Raw genomic sequence first — 13,529 nt, 5'->3', positions numbered from 1 at the left:
GAAATTTATGCAGAGCATTCCGTTTTTTAAACATATGTTTCTCTGACGTCCTAGTGGATGCTGGGAACTCCGTAAGGACCATGGGGAATAGCGGCTCCGCAGGAGACTGGGCACAACTAAAGAAAGCTTTAGGACTACCTGGTGTGCACTGGCTCCTCCCTCTATGACCCTCCTCCAGACCTCAGTTAGAATTTTGTGCCCGGCTGAGCTGGATGCACACTAGGGGCTCTCCTGAGCTCTTAGAAAAAGAAAGTTTATTTTAGGTCTTTTATTTTCAGTGAAATCTGCTGGCAACAGACTCACTGCTACGAGGGACTAAGGGGAGAGAAGCGAACCTACCTGCTTGCAGCTAGCTTGGGCTTCTAGGCTACTGGACACCATTAGCTCCAGAGGGATCGAACACAGGCCCAGCCTCGGTCGTCCGGAGCCGCGCCGCCGTCCCCCTTACAGAGCCAGAAGCAAGAAGAGGGTCCTGGAAATCAGCGGCAGAAGACTTCGGTCTTCATCAAGGTAGCGCACAGCACTGCAGAAGGCCAAGGAGTTGTCATCTCTAGTCAGAGACCTCCTAAAACCAAAACAGGTGTCGGTGCACCACTGCACGCGAGTCCTGGGAAAGATGGTGGCTTCTTACGAAGCAATTCCATTCGGCAGGTTCCATGCAAGAACCTTTCAGTGGGACCTGTTGGACAAGTGGTCCAGATCGCATCTTCAGATGCATCGGCTGATAACCCTGTCTCCAAGGACCAGGGTGTCGCTGTTGTGGTGGCTGCAGAGTGCTCATCTTCTAGAGGGCCGCAGATTCGGCATACAGGACTGGGTCCTGGTGACCACGGATGCCAGCCTTCGAGGTTGGGGGGCAGTCACACAGGGAAGAAACTTCCAGGGACTATGGACAAGTCAGGAGACTTCCCTACACATAAATATTCTGGAACTAAGGGCCATTTACAATGCCCTAAGTCAGGCAAGACCCCTGCTTCAACACCAGCCGGTGCTGATCCAGTCAGACAACATCACGGCGGTCGCCCATGTAAACCGACAGGGCGGCACAAGAAGCAGGATGGCAATGGCAGAAGCCACAAGGATTCTCCGATGGGCGGAAAATCATGTGTTAGCACTGACAGCAGTGTTCATTCCCGGAGTGGACAACTGGGAAGCAGACTTTCTCAGCAGACACGACCTCCACCCGGGAGAGTGGGGACTTCATCCAGAAGTCTTCCAAATGATTGTACACCGGTGGGAAAGGCCACAGGTGGACATGATGGCGTCCCGCCTAAACAAAAAGCTAAAAAGATATTGCGCCAGGTCAAGGGACCCTCAGGCGATAGCTGTGGACGCTCTGGTAACACCGTGGGTGTACCGGCCGGTGTATGTGTTCCCTCCTCTGCCTCTCATACCCAAGGTACTGAGACTAATAAGAAGGAGAGGAGTAAGAACTATACTCATTGTTCCGGATTGGCCAAGAAGAGCTTGGTACCCAGAACTTCAAGAAGTGATCTCAGAGGACCCATGGCCTCTGCCGCTCAGACAGGACCTGCTGCAGCAGGGGCCCTGTCTGTTCCAAGACTTACCGCGGCTGCGTTTGACGGCAGGGCGGTTGAACGCCGGATCCTGAAGGAAAAGGGCATTCCGGAGGAAGTTATCCCTACGCTTATTAAAGCTAGGAAAGAAGTGACCGCAAACCATTATCACCGCATATGGCGGAAATATGTTGCGTGGTGTGAGGCCAGGAAGGCCCCAACGGAGGAATTTCAGCTAGGTCGATTTCTGCACTTCCTACAGTCAGGGGTGACTATGGGCCTGAAATTGGGTTCCATTAAGGTCCAGATTTCGGCTCTATCGATTTTCTTACAAAAAGAACTGGCTTCACTACCTGAAGTTCAGACATTTGTTAAGGGAGTGCTGCATATTCAGCCCCCTTTTGTGCCCCCAGTGGCACCTTGGGATCTCAACGTAGTGTTGGATTTCCTTAAGTCGCATTGGTTTGAACCACTTAAAACCGTGGAACTAAAATATCTCACGTGGAAAGTGGTCATGCTGTTGGCCTTGGCTTCGGCCAGGCGTGTGTCAGAATTGGCGGCTTTGTCATGTAAAAGCCCTTATCTGATTTTCCATATGGATAGGGCGGAATTGAGGACTCGTCCCCAATTTCTCCCAAAGGTGGTTTCAGCGTTTCATTTGAACCAGCCTATTGTGGTGCCTGCGGCTACTCGTGACTTGGGGGACTCCAAGTTGCTGGACGTAGTCCGGGCCCTAAAAATCTATGTTTCCAGGACAGCTGGAGTCAGAAAGACTGACTCGCTATTTATCCTGCATGCGCCCAACAAGTTGGGTGCACCTGCTTCAAAGCAGACTATTGCTCGCTGGATCTGTAGCACGATTCAACTTGCACATTCTGCGGCTGGACTGCCGCATCCTAAATCTGTGAAAGCCCATTCCACGAGGAAGGTGGGCTCTTCTTGGGCGGCTGCCCGAGGGGTCTCGGCTTTACAACTGTGCCGAGCAGCTACTTGGTCGGGGTCAAACACATTTGCTAAATTCTACAAGTTTGATACCCTGGCTGAGGAGGACCTAGAGTTCGCTCATTCGGTGCTGCAGAGTCATCCGCACTCTCCCGCCCGTTTGGGAGCTTTGGTATAATCCCCATGGTCCTTACGGAGTTCCCAGCATCCACTAGGACGTCAGAGAAATTAAGATTTTACTCACCGGTAAATCTATTTCTCGTAGTCCGTAATAGATGCTGGGCGCCCGTCCCAAGTGCGGATTGTCTGCAATACTTGTATATAGTTATTGTTTAACTAAAGGGTTATTGTTGAGCCATCTGTTGAGAGGCTCAGTTATATTTCATACTGTTAACTGGGTATAGTATCACGAGTTATACGGTGTGATTGGTGTGGCTGGTATGAGTCTTACCCGGGATTCAAAATCCTTCCTTATTGTGTCAGCTCTTCCGGGCACAGTATCCTAACTGAGGTCTGGAGGAGGGTCATAGAGGGAGGAGCCAGTGCACACCAGGTAGTCCTAAAGCTTTCTTTAGTTGTGCCCAGTCTCCTGCGGAGCCGCTATTCCCCATGGTCCTTACGGAGTTCCCAGCATCCACTACGGACTACGAGAAATAGATTTACCGGTGAGTAAAATCTTATTTTCTCTTTCATCCACTAGGGGACACTGGAGCATTCTTAGACATTAGGGGTGTGAAGCTTGCAACCGGAGGTGTGGCACAATGTAAAAATTAGCATTATCTGCACAGCCGGCTCCTCCCCCTTCACATCCCTCCTCCCTCAGTTTGAAAAATTGTGCCAAGGAGGTAACAGGCACAGAAGGAGCTCCTGCTCCATTACAAATAAATAAATGACTAAGGCTGCGTCAACCTACTGTGAAGGGGGACAAAAGTCTTCAGACTAGAGCAGGCATGTCCAAACTGTGGCCCTCCAGCTGTTGTGAAACTACATATCCCAGCATGCCCTGACACAGTTTTGCTGTCAGAGAATGCTAAAGCTGTGTCAAGGCATGCTGGGATGTGTAGTTTCTCAGCAGCTGGAGGGCCGCAGTTTGGACATGCCTGGACTAGAGAGACAATGATCCCTACTAAAGGGGATCTGCATCTCTCCTCTGAAAATCTGGAGCACAGAGTCAGCAGTGAGTACTGGTTGTAAAAAGGGCCCTAGTTACAGATAAAATCATCTTAGCTTATTTAGGGATCTAGGAGACAGTTTAACAAACTTTCTCCCGCACACAAGGCTGCTAACTTCTGCCTCTAAGCCAGGGGTGGGGAACCTCCGGCCCGCGAAGCCGTTTGGTCCGGCCCACCAGCTTGTGTCAGTGAGACACACTGCCACTCAGTCCGGCGGCAGCGTGTCTCAGCTGTCAGAACAGGGAGGAGAGCGCGGCTGTCGGGTGGGAGCGGCGGCGTGTAGTACTTCAAACCAGCCTCCGGTCCGTAAGCCAATCAGAGCTCGCGGACCGGCAGCCAATCAGGAGCTGCGGCTGCCGGTCCGCGAGTTCTGATTGGCTCTCGAACCGGCGGCTGGTTTGAAGTACTACACGCCGCCGCTCCCACCCGACAGCCGCGCTCTCCTCCGTGTCCCGCCGAAAGGAGCACGGTAAGCAGCACGGAGGGGAGAGGGGAGGGGGGGAGGGCATCTGTATACCTGGCACTGTGGGGGCATTTGTATACCTGGCACTGTGGGGGCATCTGTATAACTGGCACTGTGGGGGCATCTGTATACCTGGCACTGTGGGGGCATCTGTATACCTGGCACTGTGGGGACATCTGTATACCTGGCACTGTGAGGGGCATTTGTATACCTGGCACTGTGGGGGCATCTGTATACCTGGCACTGTGGGGGGCATCTGTATACCTGGCACTGTGAGGGGCATCTGTATACCTGGCACTGTGGGGGCATCTGTATACCTGGCACTGTGGGGGCCATCTGTATACCTGGCACTGTGGGGGGCATTTGTATACCTGGCACTGTGGGGGGCATTTGTATACCTGGCACTGTGGGGGCATCTGTATACCTGGCACTGTGGGGACATCTGTATACCTGGCACTGTGGGGACATCTGTATACCTGGCACTGTGGGGGCATCTGTATACCTGGCACTGTGGGGGGCATCTGTATACCTGGCACTGTGGGGGGCATTTGTATACCTGGCACTGTGGGGGCATTTGTATACCTGGCACTGTGGGGGCATCTGTATACCTGGCACTGTGGGGACATCTGTATACCTGGCACTGTGGGGACATCTGTATACCTGGCACTGTGAGGGGCATTTGTATACCTGGCACTGTGGGGGCATCTGTATACCTGGCACTGTGGGGGGCATCTGTATACCTGGCACTGTGAGGGGCATCTGTATACCTGGCACTGTGGGGGCATCTGTATACCTGGCACTGTGGGGGGCATCTGTATACCTGGCACTGTGGGGGGCATTTGTATACCTGGCACTGTGGGGGGCATTTGTATACCTGGCACTGTGGGGGGCATTTGTATACCTGGCACTGTGGGGGCATCTGTATACCTGGCATTGTGGGGACATCTGTATACCTGGCACTATGAGGGGCATCTGTATACCTGGCACTGTGGGGGCATCTGTATACCTGGCACTGTGGGGGGCATCTGTATACCTGGCACTGTGGGGGGCATTTGTATACCTGGCACTGTGGGGGGGCATTTGTATACCTGGCACTGTGGGGACATCTGTATACCTGGCACTGTGGGGACATCTGTATACCTGGCACTGTGAGGGGCATTTGTATACCTGGCACTGTGGGGGCATTTGTATACCTGACACTGTGGGGGCAATTGTGGATCTGGCACTGCACTATTGGGGGCATATGTGTATCACGTCCTATTTTAACTGTCCACACCCGTTTTTTTGGCGCGCACACACAGTACCTCTAAGGGGCAGACCTACTGGGGGGCAGGGTAATTTTTTAAGTTGAGAATTTTTGTATGGCCCCCGAAGGATTTTATAAATATCCAAATGGCCCTCTGTAGAAAAAAGATTCCCCACCCCTGCTCTAAGCCCTAAACTTAGCAGCACAGCTTCCCCCGCCGCCCCCCTCCTTCCAGAGGGCTGGGGTAACCGGCACACTGACAGAGTGTCTGGCGCGGCTAGCAGCCGCAGCTTCACCTACACGGGGTCCGCGCTAATAGCCCACACACGCTTCCTCCCGCCATCGGCGCTAGTACAAGCATGGCGCGGAGGGCTGGAAAATATGTCGGGCGGGAGCGATTGGCAGCGGCTTCACATACGCTGCTGCCTCCTGGCTTCCTATGACCTAAGCCCTGGTAGCTAACAGCGCAGCTCCCCCGCCGCTCCACGTCTTCTTATGGTAGCGGCCACAAACCTACATCATGCCAGCTCCCCCGCCTGCCCCCCCCCCCCCCCTCTACAGACTGAGGGATGAGGGAACACAGCGCGGCTATCAGCGGCGGTATCCACATACCACTGCCACTTACACACAGACCGTGACGCCCGCTCAAACGGTCTCTCGTCCCCTCCCGCCGCCAGCGGAGGGCTGGGGGAGGCGGCAAGGGGGGGATGTATAGCAAGTGTCAGCAGTAGCCTGGAGACCTCTTGCAAGTAAGTCAGGGCTGGGGCAGCCATAAAGGGAGCAGAGTAACAAGGGGAGTAAGACACTGCATTAAAACTAGAGATGAGCGGGTTCGGTTCCTCGGAATCTGAACCCGCCCGAACTTCATTTTTTTTTACACGGGGCCGAGCAACTCGGATCTTCCCGCCTTGCTCGGTTAACCCGAGCGCGCCCCAACGTCATCATCCCGCAGTCGGATTCTCGCGAGGCTCGGATTCTATCGCGAGACTCGGATTCTATATAAGGAGCCGCGCGTCGCCGCCATTTTCACACGTGCATTGAGATTCATAGGGAGAGGACGTGGCTGGCGTCCTCTCCGTTTATAGAGAAGAGAGTGAGACTACTAGAGAGAGACACAGTAGTAATTTTGGGGAGCATTAGGAGGAGTACTACTACTTGCTGAAGTGATAGATAGTGTGACGTGTATATCTGACTTGTGGGGGAGACACTGACAGTGGGGAGCAGTTAGAGTCTGAGAGCAGGACTCAGGAGTACATATAACGTACAGTGCACACTTTTGCTGCCAGAGTGCCACACTGCCATTGTGACCACACTGACCACCAGTATAATATATATTGTGATTGTCTGCTTAGGAGTACTACTTGCAAGTTGCTGATAGTGTGACCAGTGACCTGACCACCAGTTTAATAATCACCACCAGTTTAATATATATATATATATATATATATATATATATATATAATTGTATATAATATATATACAATATTGTATACCACCTACCCGTGGTTTTTTTTTTTCTTTCTTCTTTATACATACTACTATAGTAGCTTACTGTAGCAGTCTGCGGTGCTGCTGAGCTGACAGTGTCCAGCAGGTCCGTCATCAGTCATTACATAATAAATATATATACCTGTCCGGCTGCAGTACTAGTGATATTATATATATATATATATTGATTTCATCTCATTATCATCCAGTCTATATTAGCAGCAGACACAGTACGGTAGTCCACGGCTGTAGCTACCTCTGTGTCGGCAGTCGCTCGTCCATCCATAATTGTATACCACCTACCCGTGGTTTTTTTTTTTTTCATTCTTCTTTATACATACTACTATAGTAGCTTACTGTAGCAGTCTGCGGTGCTGCTGAGCTGACAGTGTCCAGCAGGTCCGTCATCAGTCATTACATAATAAATATATATACCTGTCCGGCTGCAGTACTAGTGATATTATATATATATAAATATATATTGATTTCATCTCATTATCATCCAGTCTATATTAGCAGCAGACACAGTACGGTAGTCCACGGCTGTAGCTACCTCTGTGTCGGCAGTCGCTCGTCCATCCATAATTGTATACCACCTACCCGTGGTTTTTTTTTTTTCATTCTTCTTTATACATACTACTATAGTAGCTTACTGTAGCAGTCTGCGGTGCAGCTGAGCTGACAGTGTCCAGCAGGTCCGTCATCAGTCATTACATAATAAATATATATACCTGTCCGGCTGCAGTACTAGTGATATTATATATATATATATATATTGATTTCATCTCATTATCATCCAGTCTATATTAGCAGCAGACACAGTACGGTAGTCCACGGCTGTAGCTACCTCTGTGTCGGCAGTCGCTCGTCCATCCATAATTGTATACCACCTACCCGTGGTTTTTTTTTTCCCTTTCTTTATACATACTACTATAGTAGCTTACTGTAGCAGTCTGCGGTGCTGCTGAGCTGACAGTGTCCAGCAGGTCCGTCATCAGTCATTACATTATAAGTATATATACCTGTCCGGCTGCAGTACTAGTGATATTATATATATATATATATTGATTTCATCTCATTATCATCCAGTCTATATTAGCAGCAGACACAGTACGGTAGTCCACGGCTGAAGCTACCTCTGTGTCGGCAGTCGCTCGTCCATCCATAATTGTATACCACCTACCCGTGGTTTTTTTTTTTTCCTTTCTTCTTTATACATACTACTATAGTAGCTTACTGTAGCAGTCTGCGGTGCTGCTGAGCTGACAGTGTCCAGCAGGTCCGTCATCAGTCATTACATAATAAATATATATACCTGTCCGGCTGTAGTACTAGTGATATTATATATATATATATATTGATTTCATCTCATTATCATCCAGTCTATATTAGCAGCAGACACAGTACGGTAGTCCACGGCTGTAGCTACCTCTGTGTCGGCAGTCGCTCGTCCATCCATAATTGTATACCACCTACCCGTGGTTTTTTTTTTCCTTTCTTCTTTATACATACTACTATAGTAGCTTACTGTAGCAGTCTGCGGTGCTGCTGAGCTGACAGTGTCCAGCAGGTCCGTCATCAGTCATTACATAATAAATATATATACCTGTCCGGCTGCAGTACTAGTGATATTATATATATATATATATATATATTGATTTCATCTCATTATCATCCAGTCTATATTAGCAGCAGACACAGTACGGTAGTCCACGGCTGTAGCTACCTCTGTGTCGGCAGTCGCTCGTCCATCCATAATTGTATACCACCTACCCCTGGTTTTTTTTTTTTCCTTTCTTCTTTATACATACTACTATAGTAGCTTACTGTAGCAGTCTGCGGTGCTGCTGAGCTGACAGTGTCCAGCAGGTCCGTCATCAGTCATTACATAATAAATATATATACCTGTCCGGCTGCAGTACTAGTGATATTATATATATATATATATATATATATATATATTGATTTCATCTCATTATCATCCAGTCTATATTAGCAGCAGACACAGTACGGTAGTCCACGGCTGTAGCTACCTCTGTGTCGGCAGTCGCTCGTCCATCCATAATTGTATACCACCTACCCGTGTTTTTTTTTTCCTTTCTTCTTTATACATACTACTATAGTAGCTTACTGTAGCAGTCTGCGGTGCTGCTGAGCTGACAGTGTCCAGCAGGTCCGTCATCAGTCATTACATAATAAATATATATACCTGTCCGGCTGCAGTACTAGTGATATTATATATATATATATATATATATATATATTGATTTCATCTCATTATCATCCAGTCTATATTAGCAGCAGACACAGTACGGTAGTCCACGGCTGTAGCTACCTCTGTGTCGGCAGTCGCTCGTCCATCCATAATCGTATACCACCTACCCGTGTTTTTTTTTTTCCTTTCTTCTTTATACATACTACTATAGTAGCTTACTGTAGCAGTCTGCGGTGCTGCTGAGCTGACAGTGTCCAGCAGGTCCGTCATCAGTCATTACATAATAAATATATATACCTGTCCGGCTGCAGTACTAGTGATATTATATATATATATATATATTGATTTCATCTCATTATCATCCAGTCTATATTAGCAGCAGACACAGTACGGTAGTCCACGGCTGTAGCTACCTCTGTGTCGGCAGTCGCTCGTCCATCCATAATTGTATACCACCTACCCGTGGTTTTTTTTTTTCATTCTTCTTTATACATACTACTATAGTAGCTTACTGTAGCAGTCTGCGGTGCTGCTGAGCTGACAGTGTCCAGCAGGTCCGTCATCAGTCATTACATAATAAATATATATACCTGTCCGGCTGCAGTACTAGTGATATTATATATATATAAATATATATTGATTTCATCTCATTATCATCCAGTCTATATTAGCAGCAGACACAGTACGGTAGTCCACGGCTGTAGCTACCTCTGTGTCGGCAGTCGCTCGTCCATCCATAATTGTATACCACCTACCCGTGGTTTTTTTTTTTTCATTCTTCTTTATACATACTACTATAGTAGCTTACTGTAGCAGTCTGCGGTGCTGCTGAGCTGACAGTGTCCAGCAGGTCCGTCATCAGTCATTACATAATAAATATATATACCTGTCCGGCTGCAGTACTAGTGATATTATATATATATTGATTTCATCTCATTATCATCCAGTCTATATTAGCAGCAGACACAGTACGGTAGTCCACGGCTGTAGCTACCTCTGTGTCGGCAGTCGCTCGTCCATCCATAATTGTATACCACCTACCCGTGGTTTTTTTTTTTCCTTTCTTTATACATACTACTATAGTAGCTTACTGTAGCAGTCTGCGGTGCTGCTGAGCTGACAGTGTCCAGCAGGTCCGTCATCAGTCATTACATTATAAGTATATATACCTGTCCGGCTGCAGTACTAGTGATATTATATATATATATATATTGATTTCATCTCATTATCATCCAGTCTATATTAGCAGCAGACACAGTACGGTAGTCCACGGCTGAAGCTACCTCTGTGTCGGCAGTCGCTCGTCCATCCATAATTGTATACCACCTACCCGTGGTTTTTTTTTTTTCCTTTCTTCTTTATACATACTACTATAGTAGCTTACTGTAGCAGTCTGCGGTGCTGCTGAGCTGACAGTGTCCAGCAGGTCCGTCATCAGTCATTACATAATAAATATATATACCTGTCCGGCTGTAGTACTAGTGATATTATATATATATATATATATATATATTGATTTCATCTCATTATCATCCAGTCTATATTAGCAGCAGACACAGTACGGTAGTCCACGGCTGTAGCTACCTCTGTGTCGGCAGTCGCTCGTCCATCCATAATTGTATACCACCTACCCGTGGTTTTTTTTTTCCTTTCTTCTTTATACATACTACTATAGTAGCTTACTGTAGCAGTCTGCGGTGCTGCTGAGCTGACAGTGTCCAGCAGGTCCGTCATCAGTCATTACATAATAAATATATATACCTGTCCGGCTGCAGTACTAGTGATATTATATATATATATATATATATATATTGATTTCATCTCATTATCATCCAGTCTATATTAGCAGCAGACACAGTACGGTAGTCCACGGCTGTAGCTACCTCTGTGTCGGCAGTCGCTCGTCCATCCATAATTGTATACCACCTACCCCTGGTTTTTTTTTTTTCCTTTCTTCTTTATACATACTACTATAGTAGCTTACTGTAGCAGTCTGCGGTGCTGCTGAGCTGACAGTGTCCAGCAGGTCCGTCATCAGTCATTGCATAATAAATATATATACCTGTCCGGCTGCAGTACTAGTGATATTATATATATATATATATATATATATATATATTGATTTCATCTCATTATCATCCAGTCTATATTAGCAGCAGACACAGTACGGTAGTCCACGGCTGTAGCTACCTCTGTGTCGGCAGTCGCTCGTCCATCCATAATTGTATACCACCTACCCGTGTTTTTTTTTCTCCTTTCTTCTTTATACATACTACTATAGTAGCTTACTGTAGCAGTCTGCGGTGCTGCTGAGCTGACAGTGTCCAGCAGGTCCGTCATCAGTCATTACATAATAAATATATATACCTGTCCGGCTGCAGTACTAGTGATATTATATATATATATATATATTGATTTCATCTCATTATCATCCAGTCTATATTAGCAGCAGACACAGTACGGTAGTCCACGGCTGTAGCTACCTCTGTGTCGGCAGTCGCTCGTCCATCCATAATCGTATACCACCTACCCGTGTTTTTTTTTTTCCTTTCTTCTTTATACATACTACTATAGTAGCTTACTGTAGCAGTCTGCGGTGCTGCTGAGCTGACAGTGTCCAGCAGGTCCGTCATCAGTCATTACATAATAAATATATATACCTGTCCGGCTGCAGTACTAGTGATATTATATATATATATATATATTGATTTCATCTCATTATCATCCAGTCTATATTAGCAGCAGACACAGTACGGTAGTCCACGGCTGTAGCTACCTCTGTGTCGGCAGTCGCTCGTCCATCCATAATTGTATACCACCTACCCGTGGTTTTTTTTTTCCTTTCTTCTTTATACATACTACTATAGTAGCTTACTGTAGCAGTCTGCGGTGCTGCTGAGCTGACAGTGTCCAGCAGGTCCGTCATCAGTCATTACATAATAAATATATATACCTGTCCGGCTGCAGTACTAGTGATATTATATATATATACCGTATATACTCGAGTATAAGTCGACCCGAATATAAGCCGAGGCACCTAATTCTACCACAAAAACCTGGGAAAACTTATTGACTCGAGTATAAGCCTAGGGTGGGAAATGCAGCTCTAGCCGTACACAGCCCTCAGTGCCAGATATGCCCTCATAGTGCCAGATATGCCCCCACAGTGCTGCCAGATATGCCCCCACAGTGCTGCCAGATATGCCCCCACAGTGCTGCCAGATATGCCCCCACAGTGCTGCCAGTTATGCCCCCACAGTGCTGCCAGATATGCCCCCACAGTGCTGCCAGATATGCCCCCACAGTGCTGCCAGTTATGCCCCCACAGTGCTGCCAGTTATGCCCCCACAGTGCTGCCAGATATGCCCCCACAGTGCTGCCAGATATGCCCCCACAGTGCTGCCAGATATGCCCCCACAGTGCTGCCAGATATGCCCCCACAGTGCTGCCAGATATGCCCCCACAGTGCTGCCAGTTATGCCCCCACAGTGCTGCCAGATATGCCCCCACAGTGCTGCCAGTGCTGCCAGATATGCCCCCACAGTGCTGCCAGATATGCCCCCACAGTGCTGCCAGATATGCCCCCACAGTGCTGCCAGATATGCCCCCACAGTGCTGCCAGTTATGCCCCCACAGTGCTGCCAGATATGCCCCCACAGTGCTGCCATATATGCCCCCACTGTGCTGCCAGTTATGCCCCCACAGTGCTGCCAGATATGCCCCCACAGTGCTGCCAGATATGCCCCCACAGTGCTGCCAGATACGCCCCCTCATGATGCCAGATACGTTCCCTCCCCAAGTGCCAGGTATGCCCCACAGTGTTGTTACTTACCCCTCCGTCGATCCCGCGCTGTCTTCTGGAGGGACACGAAGCGCACAGCACGCGCCTCTCCTGTGTCCCTCCTGCATCTTCGGCGGCCGCGGCAGGTCTATTAAAGGAAGTGCCGGTTCGTGATCAGAGGTCACGAACGGGTACTTCCTGTAATAGAACCGCCGCTGCTGCCGCCGGAGATGCAGGAGGGGGACACAGGAGAGCCGCGCGCTGTGCGCTCCGTGTCCCTCCTTCACACTGCTCTGCCTCTGCCAGTCACTGACTCGAGTATAAGCCGAGGTGGCTTTTTCAGCACAAAAAAAAGTGCTGAAAAAGTCGGCTTATACTCGAGTATATACGGTATATTGATTTCATCTCATTATCATCCAGTCTATATTAGCAGCAGACACAGTACGGTAGTCCACGGCTGTAGCTACCTCTGTGTCGGCAGTCGCTCGTCCATCCATAATTGTATACCACCTACCCGTGGTTTTTTTTTTCCTTTCTTCTTTATACATACTACTATAGTAGCTTACTGTAGCAGTCTGCGGTGCTGCTGAGCTGACAGTGTCCAGCAGGTCCGTCATCAGTCATTACATAATAAATATATATACCTGTCCGGCTGCAGTACTAGTGATATTATATATATATATATATATATTGATTTCATCTCAT

The sequence above is a fragment of the Pseudophryne corroboree genome, chromosome 6 (genome assembly GCF_028390025.1).
Source record: "Pseudophryne corroboree isolate aPseCor3 chromosome 6, aPseCor3.hap2, whole genome shotgun sequence".
Lineage (NCBI taxonomy): Eukaryota > Metazoa > Chordata > Amphibia > Anura > Myobatrachidae > Pseudophryne > Pseudophryne corroboree.
The sequence above is the reverse complement of the archived record's forward strand: the minus strand, read 5'-3'. Positions refer to the sequence as shown.